A 16346-nucleotide genomic window follows, 5' to 3' on the forward strand; every position below is an offset into this window, starting at 1 on the left:
GAAAAAGGGAGATAGGAAGAGACTGGGAGCTTGGAGACAGGGGAGTGTGCTGGTGCCATATCTCTTCCTACTGAGTGGTCCTTCCCTCCTTGAGAAACATTAGAAGAATCACCTACACCAGAGGTCTTCAATGTGTGGGGTGTGCCCCCTAGGGGAATGTGGCAGGACCCGGTCAGCCCCCCATAGGGTGCGGGGAGGGAGTGCTGCCCCACTCTGCTCCAAGTTCTGCTCTGGCTCCATCCCCCAACCGTGGTTCCGACCTTGGCTCCCAGCCCCGCCACCCAGCCTGGCTGCCAGCTGCAGTTCCCGGCTTGGCCCCAGCCCTGCCACCAGCCTGAGCCACCGTGGCCCCGGTGCCTGGGCGTGGCCTTGGTCCCCGGTTCCCGGACGCTGTTCCCAACTCAGCTCCTGGCCGCTGTAGCCCCTCTCCCAGCCTCAACTGGTGGGGAAGGGTGCGGACAGGGACATTGGGGGGCACGACCTAAAACGTTTGGGAACCACTGACCTACACTGGCAAGCCAAGTCACAAAAAGATTTTCTTTCAAGATTGCATCTCTACAGGATCCCTCTCTGCCACTCACGTACATGTAGGATATAAGACCCAGGTTGCTCCAAGAATAAAGATTCGATAAACAATTTTCCTTTCAGAGAAACCTCTTGGAACTCCTGAAAGAGCATACCCACTCTCTTTACAGGCACCCCAAAATGAACCTTCCAGCACCTAAAATGGAATCAATTGAGGAAACAAACAAAAACCCAACCTTCTATCACGACTCATGGTTTCTCAGGAAATCCACACGCCTACACTAGGGGCCAAAGCTTATATGTACTATAGCAGGTACCTGAAAGGGGAAACTATTGCATTTCCTACAGAAGGACAATGAATAGAGTATGTGATTTATTAAAATAAGCTGTTTCTTAAATAAGCTTTTTCTTCTTAAAATAATCGTGGGAATTTGAGTGGCTTTTTAAAAATGAAAGTCATGGATTCTTTTTTTTTAAACTGGCTCTAGCATATTAGAAAATGTGAGGGTCATGATGAACACATGGCCAGTTGACTGACTACAGTTTTATTTTTAAATTTTAGTGTTAGTTTCAGGAACCAAACAACTATCTTCCCTCTTTTCTCACTTCCTTCTGTTCACAGTAATCATCCTGTCCCTGTGCTCAATTAATTTTGTACATCAACAACAGGGCTGCCTGAAGATAAAAAGGTGCTATGCCCTATGGCAAAATTCTGGCAGCCAGGGCTTGTAGGAAGAAGAAAGAGAAGCACTAGTACCGCCTACCCAGGCATCTGGCAGACTTTGGAGTTGGGGGAGGGAAATAAACCTCCATCAGTCAAAACAAAATGAAGTTCTGGAGGGTGGCCTAGCTTGGGTAGTGATGAAGGGAGAAAGGGGGGGGCACCCCTTCCTTGCACTGTCCTCTAGGGGAGCAGTTTCACAGTATTTAGGGGCAGCGTTCCCAGGGCATTCAGAACAAGCAAAGAGAAAGCAATAGCTGGCTGAGCTACTTAGCAGCCTTCACTAGAGAGCTGAGCATTGATACCAGCCCAGTCTGGATGCTCCACTGGGAGGGGAGCGATATTCTGTCTCCCTCTCATCATGCTTGGAGGAAGGTTCCTAGCCTATATTAAGAAAACATATGATATTATGTGGAATACTGCCAGAACTGGCAATATCTCTGAAACCAGACTACTTTTTATGCGTTCCCATTGCAAGTAGGTCAGACTAGCATGGCTAGTCATGGTTCCAGAGATGCAGCGGGTGGGAGAAAGGAATGAACAAGGACGCTTTTCCCACCAAGAACACATTAGCAGTGTTTTCTTGCTCCCAGAGAGGGAGTGAAAGATGCTTCTTCTTCCCTACACCTGCAGATCCACTTGTTTGCAGCTTTGGGGCCAGATTATAGCCCAGCTTGCGCAGTGACAAAGAGGGCACCCCTTACTTTCTTGGCCTGACTACCAATACATAGGTAGGGGTTGCTGTCCTCACCACCCCAATGCAAGAGGATGGGATGAAGTGGCTGGTGGGAACTTTGGCTAGTGTAGATACACTGACATGCTGGGGGAAGTACAGTGCATCAGGTACAAATACACTTTTTGTATAGTTATCCTCAAAACACCCGGAGGAACTGAGGCACAGAGATACTAAGGATATGTCTACATGCAATTAGACGTCCGCGGCTGGTTCATGCCAGCTGACTCAAGCCCAAATATTTATAACCATAATTAAAACGGTCCCTTAGCCCAAGCTCTGCGATCCTGAGTCAGCTGGCAAGGGCCAGCTGTGGGTTTTTAATTGTCGTGTAGATATACCTAAATGGCTAAGGGCTAGATTCATAAAAGGAGTTACTTTTAGGCACCCAGAAAATCACAGGAATAACACTGCGAATTCACAAGCCTAAGTTAGGTGCGCATACTCCCTATCCAATGAATGGGGGGAGACAGGTGCCCTTGAATGCGATCTACAAAAAGCCAGTGCATTTTGTGGGAGCCACTTAAGCTAGCCCATGAGAGATGCTGACGAGAAGGGTGTGTGTCAGAGACAGGTGCCTAAATCCATGCTGCAGGGAGGTGACTATTGTTGATGTACCAAATTAGTCCTTATTCACTTAGACTATCGCTGCTTGCAATTCACAACCAGTAATCCCTCTCCTGGAGTCGGGTGATATAGGCACCTAAAGTGTTTCTTGTGAGAAAGCCTTAAGCAGGTGCCTAACTCCACACATACCAGCTGGTGGTGGTGCCACCACCACCACCCACATTACAACTTTTACCCCAGTGGTCACAGCACTCACTCCGGATGTAGGAGACCAAGGTTCAGTTCCCCCACAAGCAGAAAGGTTTTAAACAGAGGTATCCCATCTCTCTAGACTGTGTTCTAACCACTGAACTATGGGATATTCCAATATGGGGCTCCCTCATCTTCTCCTGGTGAAACTGTTGCACAGTGGATACATAATTAGGGAGTCCAGAGAAAAAATTCTGTCATGCAGTGGTTAAGGCACTCACCTGGTAGATGAGAGACTCAGACTCCAGTCCCCCTGCTCCAATGACTTTTTAATTATTTACCCACAGTGGAACAGTTTCAACAGGAGATTGAGGCAACCCACATCCTAAAAATCTATTTCTCATAAGTGGTCAGCCCACACTCATGAGAGGTGGAAGACCCTTATTCAAATTCTTTCTCCCCACCAAGCGGAGGTGAGGAATTGAACCTGGGTGTCCCACATCCAAAGTAAGTGCTCTAACCACTGCACTAAAAGTTACAAGTTTAGCACCACCACCTGCTAGATTTTGAATGGTGCCCAATCTGGTAGGCTTCCTCTAAGCACACCTACTAGATTGGGCCCTGCACACAATTTAGGTGTTCGCCTGCCTATCTTCCCCAGTTCATGAATTGTTCTGGGGCTTAGTTGGGAGATAGCAACTTGGACGACTAGTGAGGCAGCAGTGAGCATGCTCAGAGGCAGAAATTTAGGCTCCAAGGGAACTTTTACACTGAAAATGTAGGCACTGGATGACTTTAGGTGCCTACAGGGTTTGGTGGGAGTTTTGTGACTCATAGTGGAGCCGCCTAAAAGTGGGCTTAAGGATCTATACCTGAGTTGTCAAATTTGTGACCAATAGCTTTTTAAAGAAATGTCTAGTGTCACTACAAATATCAGCCCTTTAAACCCATATATGCTCAGTAGTTTATATTGCACAACTGACTTTTGCAGGCATAAACAATTTGGGATACAATTTGCTTAAAAGATTGAATTCAAAATTAAAATTAATGTATTTTATTGTATTATTCTCCCTACCTATGTAAATGTACACTATCATAAAAGCTTGTCTGTTAAAATGTTCCTGCTGTTAAAGGTTTAGCTAAATTCTATACAAAAGGGCATCAGCTTTGAATGCTGATGGGACACTCAAAATACTACATTATTTGTGGTCTTTAGCTTCATTATCCAATATTACTACTCTATACTATATTGCATGAGCTCTAGCAACCATAAATCTGTCCAGATCATGAGAGTTTAGCAGGTCTGTTCATTTATATTTGCTAACTCCCCTACAATTTCATAATAGGAAATGTAGCCCTTTGAGAAATTGCATCCTTTATTAGCACATTTATATACAACGTAATCAAAAATAGAGACACTTGCACAAACCAGTTCATCCCTCGCCACCTTGAATTTGTGTCCTTTGTTATTTGCATCCTGTTATAATCCATTCCAGTGTTCCCTTTTTAACTGACTTTGTAAACTGATTTTTTGCATAGTACAATATCAAAAGCTTTTCTGAAATTCAGATTAATTATATTCACTGCTTCTCTTTTGTTTGCCACTTCAGAAAACTCATGTATGAGATTACACGTATGCAGACCACTCTAACAAATTCAGCATTTAGCAACTGTATCTAGATGTTTATAAACCACTCAATCCCTATGGGCACCAAGTCTTTACTATGCTATAAGGACCAGCCCCTGAGGTCACAGAGGACCCTCTAGGATCACTGAAATAGGATGGTGGGGGTGGGGCAGCTCTGCCTTCTGTCTGGCAGCTGCAAGAGACATTTGGATTAATGTTATATAAGAATCTGCACCTCAGGGAGAAGAGATTCCTTTGAATATATGCCTGGTCAAGACCAAGTGACAAAAAGCCACTATTAAGATGCCTATCTGTCTCTGGGCTGCGATGCTATGTTAAAATAATCCTACCTTTTGTGATGATGTTTTTAATATGGTAATTCATTGAAATTCTAGGATATAATTCACCTTGGCCTAGAAGTTTATCATCTAATTAACTTTTTTCTTCCCACATTTCAAGCATAACTATAAAATATTTTACTCCAATCCCTCCCCTCTAGGCAAAATTAACCCTATGCCTTGTATAAAATCCCCTGCTTCTTTCATATATTTATGAGGCAAAGAATTAATTCAAGCTTGCAGCAATTTCAGCAATAACAATATCTGCCATTCATAAGTGTTAGGAAATACAATAAACTGAAAATATGAGGGAGTGAAATGAAGAAGAAAAGAGCAATCATGCCTCTCTAGAACTGTTCCTGAATGGCAGCTCTGCTTCTTTAAACAGGGATTAATATACCATATTTTTTAAAAAATTCAGTATCCTAAAAACCAAAATTGAGGATTTTCTAAATCCATTTGATCCCACAATAAATGTGTATTTCAAATTCTATATTAAGTGTGCCTCCCACCCTCCTGAATGTAAAGGGAGAGAAAAATAGCATGGCAGCTTTCCCTCTTGCTTTAATCCTCACTCCTATATATTTTGTTCCATCTGTCCTTTGTTTACAACTTCCGCTGTTGTAGATTGTCTATATTTTATGCTCCAACCGATGTTTCACTTTTCCTCTGTCTGGTCTCTATTTCTTTCCTGCTCCCTTTCTAATCTACATCTCTTTCCTCAGTCTCTCTTAGATTCTCACTGCTTCCGCCTCAGATAAGGTAGCAATACTAAAATTATGCAGTCAGGAGCTACCTACTATACCTGACTGTATTCTTTTAACATCTGGCAAGGGTGAAATCCTGGCCCCACCAAAGTCAACAGCAAAACTCATTTACTTCAGTGGGAGTCAGAGAAGTAGAAAAAACATGGGGGAGGAAACGGGTTCTCAAACTGGGGGTCAGGACCCCACAAGGGATCACCAGGTTATTATGGGGGAGTCACAAGCTGTCAGTCCCCACACATATCAGGGCTGTAAGCCCCATGCACAGCTGACAGCCAGAGCCCTTCAGAGTTGGGTGGCCAGAGAACAGAGGCTGCTGGCCAGGTGCTCTGAAGGCAGTGCCGCCGCCAGCAGCCGTGCAGAAGGGTGGCATGACATGAGGGAAGGTGGCATGGCATGATGGGTCGTCACTTTTTGAGGGGATCATCAGAGCCTAAAATATTTTCAAAGGGGGTCCCAGCAAAAAAAAAGTTTGAGAACCCCTGGCAGGAGGATGCTAGCTATAGGAAACGAAAAAGAAGTCAAAATATACAGGCTATCTGGTATTTATGTAATAAAGTGTTTTTATTAATAATGATTGAAATATCTTCACAGATCAACTCAGACAAGATTGCTAGATACTGTGTCTGTGATTCAGCATAATCGGACAGTTAAGTAGGTGCTGAACTTTAAGTATGTGTTTAAGTCCTACTGACATAGGGGTGTACAGGTTTACAACTCCAGTGGGGGCTCTTCACACCCCTTCTGCCCTTTCACAGGCCGGATGCTGCAGGAAGGGAGGAAGGGGGTGGGAGGGAGAGAAGCAGAGGCATTGTCTTGTCCCCAGTGCAAACAGGAAGGAAGAGGGGAGGGAACAGTGGAGCTTCCAGCTCTTTGCTCCCTCCTCCCCTACTGTGAGAACAGCTTTGGGTTGCTGCAGGGAGGGGAAGGGAGCTCTGCCTACAGCAGCTCTGATTGATTATTCTGTCCCAAGAGGCATGCAAGTAGGGCAGGCAGCCAATCAGAGGGCTCAAATTCACTAGAGTTTCTTGCATCATTGCAAAATTGTTGCTAGCTCCAGAAAAACTCCTGTCACTCGCAAAAAAATCACGAGAAATGGAAACCTTAAGTGCTCAGCGAAGATTAGAAGTCATTCCTGTCTACTAAATATGTGTTGGTCCCTGTAAGAGAGGAGTTTGGCATGTCCCTCTTCCTGCTCCCATGTCACACAGCCATCACTATGCTTTGCATTGTAAGTTCTTCAGAGCATGGACTTGGTATTTGTACAGTACTTAGCACGATGGAGACCTGATCTTGGATGGGGCCTCAAGTGAGAGCTCCTGCCTCACAGGCCAAACTCACATCACTCACAATAAATTTGGGAGAGATGTCAACACTGTACCTTTCGCAAACCAGTGGGGGAGTGCACAGGAAGTTCAAAAATCAGCAGACAGCTCAAAAAACACTATTTAAACTTTAAATAATCTCATGATTTTTGCATCAATTTCATGATGGAGGGAATTGACTCATGATTTTTTAACGTTTGGGTTGGCAACACCTATATGAAAACCATATCAGCCATTCCCCTGAGGGTAAAATATATTCCTTTTATTCCTCCTTCAGCATCTACCATCTTGAAGAAATGTGTTATAATAGAGCTACCAAGCAATCAACTGAAGGAAGAGGTCCAGTGAATTTAATTTATTTTTACAGTCTCTGAATCCTGCACTTTCATGCTTCCATGCACTTAAGGTAAAATATATATATATATATATATTTTAAATCAATCAGAAATCTTTCAGACACACTCAAGTGGTCCCAAGAACTGCAGTCCAAGTGTCTGGTGGGCCTTGCTCATTCGAATGTCAGTACCCAAGATTCTCAAATAAATCAGAACTACCTACAAGTACTTTTATTTAAAAAGATATATTTTAATTCAGATACATCTTTCCCTGAAATGTACTTTATTATAAACAAATGAAAGCTTTAGGAGGTATTTGTAATGAAGTCAATAAACTTTACTTTCATAAAGGATAAATTGACTGCTCAGAACTTTTTTTTTTCCTTCAAAAAATGGTAATTTCTCTCATTTTTCAAAATGCCAATAGTTCCTTAGTGAGATTTTTTGTGATTCACAAAGCACCATTCACCATCTTTTTGCTGAGATTTAAAAGCTTCTATTCTTTTCACTGCTACAGATGTGTAAAAAATGCATACACAACTTTTTTAAAAGGATTTTTGCTGTGAAGTTTTTGAAAATTAGCTAGAGGGTTTGTCATGAGCTAGTTTCATTAGAATAGGAAAGCATTTTCAAAACATACGTTTTAAAAGGAACACTGTCAATTTGAAAATCACATTTCTATTAAAATTTCTATTAAATAGATAAGATAAATATTTTTCTCTCTCATATTTTAATTTGTTTGATCTGTTGTTTTGTCAGCACTCTGTGTTTTAGTTAGTTTCATTGTTTTGCTGATGGCACATAATCTTTCTAGGCCCTGCAAGTGGATGTTTACTAGTACTAATAGCAGCACAGCTGAAAATGAAAGTGGGCAAACAGCACTGTGCAAAAAGAGAAAGGGGGCTGAGAACAGGTCTGGGTATATGCTGATTTTAAGCCCACTCAAAAGACTCCTCTGAATATAAATAAAGGAGTAGAAAAAACTGTATCAATTTTTAGAGTTATTTTCAATGATTATTATTTTAAATACATCTTAATTAAAAGATGCTCTTCCAGAAAATGCATTTTTTACCATTAGCCAATTTAAAAAAAAGGCTGAGAGTGTCCCTTTAAATAAATGCTGAACTGAGAAACATATCCTTCACAGAGACAGGCAGACATTGCCAGCAGGATTCAGCGTGACAGAAGAAGTGGGCGTATGTCTGGCTGAGACACCTTTTGAAGACGCAGATTAGGACAGACCAGCTAGTTGCAGAGGAAAAGGCTGTAAGGCAGGCTGCCATGGCTGACTGACGAGTGAAAGGGGCCCAACATTGATTCCTCTCCCTTCTCCATTGCCTGTGACTGGATCCCACTGCATACAGTCAAATTGTTTAAAAGGCTTATGGGGTAGTTTTGCCTTGCTCTCCATGGAAATCAGTTACCTGCCTCTTCCATGTACATAGTGATGCCCAAGGTTCTAATTCTTGAGGTCTAGCCATAACTAGTGCCACCTGTATCAGTATCTAAGAGGCAGGTACAGTGCTGCATCCATTGGACCTTTGTTAACACTGATCCAATCTTCTCATTGTGTAGTCATGTCACCATATATCTATGTCATGCTACTATCTGTTTTACAGTCACAAGTCAAGTGTAAGGCCAGTACTGGTCCTTGCCAAAAGAAGATAATAGATAGAGACGGATGATGAAGTAAGATATTTCTAAGGAGAATCAAGATTTATGCTCCAAGAAGCAACTAGTGAGGCATAGGCAAAGTAAGAGTCACAAAGTAAGGCCAGATCACCTCAATACTGAGAAGCAGACATCTGTGCATGACCCATTTCAACATTCAAATGGCTGCCAGATCAGGTGTGGTTGGCTGTACTCAGCCGTGTGTCCCCAGGGAACTTACTGCATGGCAGCATTGCCCAGCAAGAGAACAGGGTCTCGACTGGGCCGTGAGGGCACTGTGATAGAAAGTCAATACCCTAGTGAACCAAAGTAGCATTCAGCAAAACCAGAGGACCTGAAGGCTTCCTAGAGAACAATATTTGGTTACCATCCAAATGAGCTTTTCAGCATCTTTAATAGTGTTTTTCAGAAAGCAATCTAGCTTTAAAAAATGATAGTAACAGTCCTCTTTTATGGAACTGAATTTAGCTCATGAATGACTTGGTACTATTTTGGACAAGATTCTTGAGTTATGCAAAATGAAACTTTTAGCTGGAAAGGATGCAGTGAATGCTAACTCTTTGGAACAGCAGCACCATTTTGCTCACAACATGTCAACATTTTTTGTTACCTATCATTTTCTTTTCTTTGTTTTAAATCTACTATTTATTTCTTCAAGTTGGGAAAATCTCTATAACACATAAACAAGAGAGAAACGCCTGTGCAGCCACCCACTCCTATGAACTGTAAAACATAGACAGCATCTGTTCTGATAGACAGTACACAGTACTGTATTCAAGATCCCAAAATAAGATTTTTCTTTCACAAAAGTCATATATTAAAACACAGATTCTATTCAGCAGCCACTGCTAAATTCTAGCAATGCTATCTCTTTCTAGTGGTGAAAGGCCTGTGCAGAGCAAATACAAAAAGAACAGAAAGCAGAATCAAAGTAACTTCAAAACTTCCAGAACAGGCTTTTTAATCTTGTGACCTAAACCGTGGGACTGAAGAACCCATGAGTCGATGGCTTCATAACAAAGACTCTAAGGGACTTAGGAAGAGGAAAAACATTGTTTTTATTTAATCTCATACCAAGAATCTTCGAACTTCAGTATCTTCATTGGAGCATTTGTTTACTGGTATGACTTGCTCTGAAGCTTGTTCCCTGTTTTGCCCAGCTATGAACATCACATTTATTAAGTGTAATTTCTTAAGCATGATATGCCATGGAACACGGTTTGTCTGCTTTTTTTTTTTTTTTTTTTTTTAATAAATCTGATCTGAGTTCTTTAACAACTAGCAAAACTGACGTTTTTTAATCTCTAATCATCCCAAAATGTTTATGCCTTCAAGCTTGAAAATGCAACTAAATACAAAATGTGATGCCTGATTTTATGAACACAACAGAGTCTTGGTATCTGATGCCATGAGATCTGATTTCACCTATTGTTAATTGGTAAAGAAAGATAAATATTTAGGAAGAAGGTAAAAGCTGTCCTACCTTTGTATAAATCTTTTCAGAGCAAGATGATCTGAGTCTCTGTTTTTCTTTCCTTATCTCTTGGGACTTCTTTATGTTACTGCTTGGTCTGAAAAAAAAATAATTTGGAGAATGAGACATTTAATAGGTAAATAATCCTCCTCGCTGAATCATATTAATTAACAACCTGCTATGAAACAGAAATTAAAATTGAAGCACAGAAATAGACAAATCTGCCAGAGATATGTCTTGACATACTGGCCACAATAAATTAAATATGGCTGGATTGAAATTATATTCAAAACTGTGTTTTACTAAGAAACTCAATATTTCTACTGATTTTGCTCTTACCCTTCATACAGGGGCACTGAGTCACACTGGTCACTTACAATTACTTGGGGCAGAAGTGCTCCCTCTAGGTGACAGTTCAGACCTCAAGTGCTAGAGACTCTTTCAATAGAAAGCAGCTACTTCTTGGAGTGTCAGTAGCCTCCCTACAGCTCTGTGATTTCTTGCATTAGTGGCTCATTTATGAATGGGAGAAAAATTTGTGATAAGGAAAAGGCATGTGGGTTGGGAGAGGGCCCTGAAAGGGAAACTGTGGTCACCATCTGAAGTGTAGGGAAGAGGAGAGTTGCATGGTGGAACGAGAATGAGGCTGGTTGAAGGTAATGTGGCACTTCATCTATGACGAGCAATGTAATGTGCTTAAAAAAATTGTGGCTCTGTAGCAACAGTTGCCGAATTAAATTCTGCTATAAAGAGATAATAAAAATAATAAATATTCTAAAGAAAAATCAGACAAAATTCAAGGTTCTGGCAGAAATATGACTGATCCAAAAACTCTGAAGAAGGAAGAGTATCGATATACATATTGTGAAATCAACAAGACATGTATACATGTTATCTGAATAACCATGTGATCTTATTATTGTCAACTGCAAATGCTCTCTATGTTTCTCCCCCCACATCAAACCTATACCCATGTGTTTGTTCCTTTTCATGTGTCATGTCTACAGTTAGGTTGTAAATGCTTCAGGAAAGTGACTGTGTCTGTTTTATTTCCTTGTAAAACAAACAGTAAACTTTAAGAACTGCAGAAATAACAACAACTATGTCCCAACTCTGTCCATTAACACCAAAATAACATTATTCATTTTTGTTTTGTTCTTTTTTTTAAACTCTGGCCTCTTGGGGTAGCTCATAGCATTTTGAAATAAAGAAATAAAGAATTCTTCATTTTCAAAATAGCTGTAATAAAGAGAGACTAACATCTGTACTGAAAGCTCTGATACATACAAGGCAGTAATTAAATAAGTTAAAAGTCAGGAATTCAACTATATTTACTGTTAGAAATAACCAAACACATTGTACCTGGGGCGGATTGGGGAGACAGAACCCTTTACTGCCTGCTCGTTCCACCTTGACGTTGTGAGTGAGCAACGAGGAGGTTACTTTACAATTCTTCTATCCATAACAATATGTAAATGTATACATTTCCAGCAACTCCCCATAGACCCTTATTTGGTTACACTGACACCTATAAAATGAATATTAACAACTACATGATGAATACAATTATACCCGCCCCTTTTTGTTGTTTACAGGATTACCATACAAAGGGCAGGCACATCACCTTAATACTGATTAATTTTACACTAACATTCTTTGAGGTAAAGGCATGCCGGAGGGGAAGGAAGATAATGCTTTCTTCCCACCCTGGCCCTCTGCAGGAATGGTGATAATTATTTTGCTAGCCTCATCCCCTGCGCAGGTGGCCAGGAAGGGAGGAAAAGAAGAGAGATAACAGACTCTAAGTAGAATTCATACCAATTAGCAGAAACAAGGTTTGCCCGTGCCTTGATCCCGTTTCCTGTAACTTAGTCCTGACCATTTGTCCAGCTTTTAACTCTTTACTCTCCTACATTTACATAATTTCCTAGAAACTCCAGATTCTGGGGGAGAAGGGGGAAAAGCACAGCAGTCCTCTAGCAATGCAGTAAATGGTTAGACACTACAATAAATGGAGTTTTGGAGAGGGAAAAAGTTCTGCACATAAATGCAAAGCGTTGTATGATTCCTGATCAAATGCTTTTTTCTACTAATGATACTGTCTCAAAGACTTCAATGAGAATATCAAAAACCTCATAATCGCAGTCTGTTCTCATAGAGTCACTTTTTCGTAGAGTCACAAGAGTGAAAACTTGCAGCAATGCTATGTGGATTGTGATCAGACATGAGGGAACAGGGGGAAGATTTCGGGGGTTTGCAAGTCACTCAATTATTCTGAATGTTTAAAACTAGAATTATTCACCCATTACCCCCTATAATTTAAGTCCATTTCCTCCTCCCTCCAATGACAATTCAAATTGAAAAACCAAATGTGTTTTAAAGTTAAAGAGATGCCTGTGCTATGTCTTAGGGCTAGAACACCTCACTAAAGGTTACTCTGGCACAAATGGGTGCCTGCCACACACACACACAAGTCTGTAACAAGATACATCTCCTTCGTGCCACTTAGCAGGTGCAGATGGGCTGAAAAGTAACTGCCACTGGCCAGCACAGAACTCCCTGGTTAGAGAGGAAATTTCTTGCTGATGCAAGTGTTGCGCCTCATTCTCTTCCAACATAGGGGGCAGGAGAGTAAGAGGGGGCATGTCACCAGTAGGCAGGATGGGGAGCAGGTGTGTTCGAGCTCTGCACACCCCTGCCTGTGCTCTACAGGCGTAGGGTTTACAGTGACACTTCAGCAGTGAGCAGCTACCTCTTGTCAAGACCCAGGCTGTCCCCAAGAATCAGGAGGCTTTAATCAGCACCCTGAGTGTCTCCCTAACCCTGTCCTGTTGAGAGCTCAGGCACAGGAATAAAGCAAGTCCAGTTCAGTGTTTTTTTAATTCAATTATTTCTTTCCGCTTCTTTTTTCATAGTATCTGTATTATTTTTCACTCCATCTACTCACTGATATTTATACCTATCATTTACTGTAGAACCTCGAGTTTATGAACAACAATCTTATGACCCATTTTTCCCAATTTGCGGGGGGAGGGCGGGGCGGCGGAAGAATCACATAAGGAAAGTGATGTAGATGAAGAACAGTCAACATCACCTCACATTGGAAATCACTGAGCAGTGGGTTTGAAAGGCAAGAAGAAAATGGTGCAATGCACCATGCTGCAACTTATGCACTGTACATACCGTAATTTTGAGATGTTCAATTTTATGAACTTCTCTATTTTATGCACTCCTCAGTCTCCAATTAGTTCATAAAGCAGGAGTTCTACTGTGACCGGATTTGTTTTCTTTCTGCTGTTTTTCCAGTGTCTCTTCACTAGAAATCAAACCAAATACAAGCTAAGTTGAACTTTCAAATCTATTACGTTTGAAACTATGAGAAATGAGCTTACCTACCTCTAGTTATGAGTATACTGAGTTCTGAAATATGACTTTACAGATTGCAAAAAGAACTGTGCTTGCAACTATGAGCAGTCCCACTCCAGGTAATGGAGTTCTATTCCTGGCAATGTCTGCAAGATCAGGCCCTGTGTCACTATACAGATTTCAAATTACAATATACATTTTTTATTTCATTTCTAGAAAGGTTATTACAGATTTATAACTTACTGAATTTAATTGCTTTTCTAATTTCAAGTGAGGAAACAAACAGAACAGATTTATAAAATGTTAAAACTATGCACAACAACTCTTTCAGTGACTTAGTTCATTTGTTTTAGTTTCATTCAATTTGATACCATTGGTACACGTGACAATTCATCTCCATTTCTTTCACCTCCTTTTTAAGTCCATTTTGCTGTTACACTGTTCTGTGACCTGACAACCTTGATTTATTGCTCAGTAGACATGTTCTACTTTGCTCACAACTATCTAACCATTTGACATGTTCTTTAAACTGAATCTGTGTTCCCTTCATAATCAAGAACCGGAGAGAGAAACCAAATCTAGTAACTCTGGAAAGCCGACGTGTCTTTAACTTCATTGTTACAGACAGCCTTCAGCTTCAGTGCCATGTTCAAAACCCCAAACCTCTATATACATCAGCTGGATTAATTACTTGCCAGTTACAACAGAGAGGACCTAATTTTCCAAAGTCAACTTCCAATCTTGCACTCAAAAGTTGCATGCACATAGCTCCCAATCTAGCAACGTGCTCAAGCATGTGAAGTCCATGGGACTGTTTCTGTGTTTGTGCTTGGAGCTATACATGTGCTTAAGTGCTTTGTTGAATTGAGAGCGTACAGACATTGATATAAATGAATGTTCATTTTATGGATGCCAAACGTGCAGCTTCATAGACCAGTTTTAAGGTTTTTTTCATAATCTTGCCCAAACAGTATCAGGACCAAGCAAAATGGGAGACAATTTCTGTTTTCCCACACGATGACCTTTTAAACTAATTATGGTCTACAGCCTTGTATGCATTTTGATCCATTTTAATTCATTTCAGTTTTTCATATTTCATTGTGAGAAAAGGGGAATGAAATAAGAGCAAGCTCAAGCTGCTGAAATTCTGAACTATTGTGGATGAAGGTCAAAATGTCAAGTTAACCCTTTGGTTAGGCCAGTCTATGTTGAGGATCAACATTTTGCTATGAGTCTTCTAGAAACTTACTGCTGAACTCACTTAAAATCCGTGACAAGAATTAGCCCTTTACTGTGTGGTTATTTATTTTTTTCTTAATAGTTTCTCATGAGAGAGCTAATCAAAAGCTTGAAGATCCAAGTAAATTATGCCATGGGATCATCTGTAAACTATCTACAGAACAGTACTTGATATTTGAATTAGTTTTTGGATGTTCAAGGGGACAGGGAAGCAAGAAGAAACCTAGAACTGATACCAAGGATATTCGGTATAACATTTCTTGCAGTTTGAGGATCAAAACCTAAATTAAGAAGAATAAGGATTATCAGTGTTAACTATACAAGGAAGTTACTTACCATTCATAACGGGAATTCTTCAAGATGTATAGTTCCTATATGTATTCCACTGTGAATACTCATGTGTGCCATATGCCTGAAACCAGAGATGCCTAGCAAGCAATGTGCATTGATCTGTGCCTGAGCAGTTGCTACCTTTGTGCTCCGTACCAAAGGTATAAGGGGCAATGCAGACAGACACCTCTCCAGTTCCTCCTCTTACTACAGATGAGAGAGAATCCAAAGCAGAGGGGAAGGAGGACACGTAGTAGAATACAGATGAGTATCACACATCTCAAAGAAGTCCATTTACGTAGGATGAGTAACTTCCCTTTTCTCCTTGAGTGCTGATCCCTATGCGTATTCCACTGTGGGTGACTTGCAAGCAGTACTCAAAGAGAAGGAGGGTGCAAGTATGAAGGTGGTATGTCTGCTTGCTGAACAGCCATCCCAAAGGACGTGTCAGTGGAAGAGGCTTGGACGAAGATATAATGTTACACAAATGTGTGGATGGAACTCTACCCTGCTAACTTGCAAATGTCAAGCACAGGACTTCTTGGAGTGATGCTACTGAGGCTGCTGTGCACTCGTAAGGTGAGGTGTGGGGAAGAAGCTGTGTCAACTAATAAAAAGGATGCAGCCAGAGATCCACTTAGAGATCTTCTGAGAGGAAATAGCTTGTCTTTGGATTCATTTTGCTATGGCCAGGAACAACGTAAGTGACTTTGATTTGTTTTGTTATCTGAAGGTAAAAGACCAAAGCTCATCTCATCTCAAGAGAATGACGTTTTCTTTCTACACTGGCGATGTGGGGCTTTGGAAGGACCATGGGTAAATGAACAGTCTAGTTTATGTGAAATCTCAAAGCTACTTAGGGGTGAATTTCAGGGGTAGTCATAGTGAGACCTTGTCTTTACGAAACATAGTGCAAAGAGGGTTTGCCACTAGGGCCCCTAGTTCGCCTATCCGTCTGGGCAAGTTGATGGCAACAAGGAAGGTTATAGATAGGTTAAGCACCAAACAGGTAGCCAAGGGTTCAAAGGGTGGCTTGGTGAACATCGAAACCACTAAATTAAGGTCACATTAAGGGTTTCATTACTGATGGGAAAGTTCTAATTCAGCCCTTTAAGAATCTGGAGGTGACTGGATGAGTAAAG

At 41.0% G+C, this 16346-nt stretch overlaps 1 protein-coding gene across 2 annotated transcripts in view; it reads right to left on the reverse strand.

Annotated features, from left to right (window-relative positions):
* The window catches only part of NRCAM (neuronal cell adhesion molecule), a 274576-nt gene that overhangs the window by 159725 nt on the left and 98505 nt on the right, over window positions 1-16346 (reverse strand). For both annotated transcript variants that reach the window (XM_067564201.1, XM_067564202.1), the window contains exon 2: window positions 10279-10366. The gene's annotated coding sequence lies outside the window, so the exon portion shown is untranslated. The remainder of the gene's footprint in view (window positions 1-10278; window positions 10367-16346) is intronic.

This window comes from Emydura macquarii, unplaced genomic scaffold, assembly GCF_026122565.2.
Source record: "Emydura macquarii macquarii isolate MOO-44397 ecotype Brisbane River unplaced genomic scaffold, CSIRO-AGI_Emac_v2 contig_2636, whole genome shotgun sequence".
In the NCBI taxonomy this organism is placed as follows: domain Eukaryota; kingdom Metazoa; phylum Chordata; order Testudines; family Chelidae; genus Emydura; species Emydura macquarii.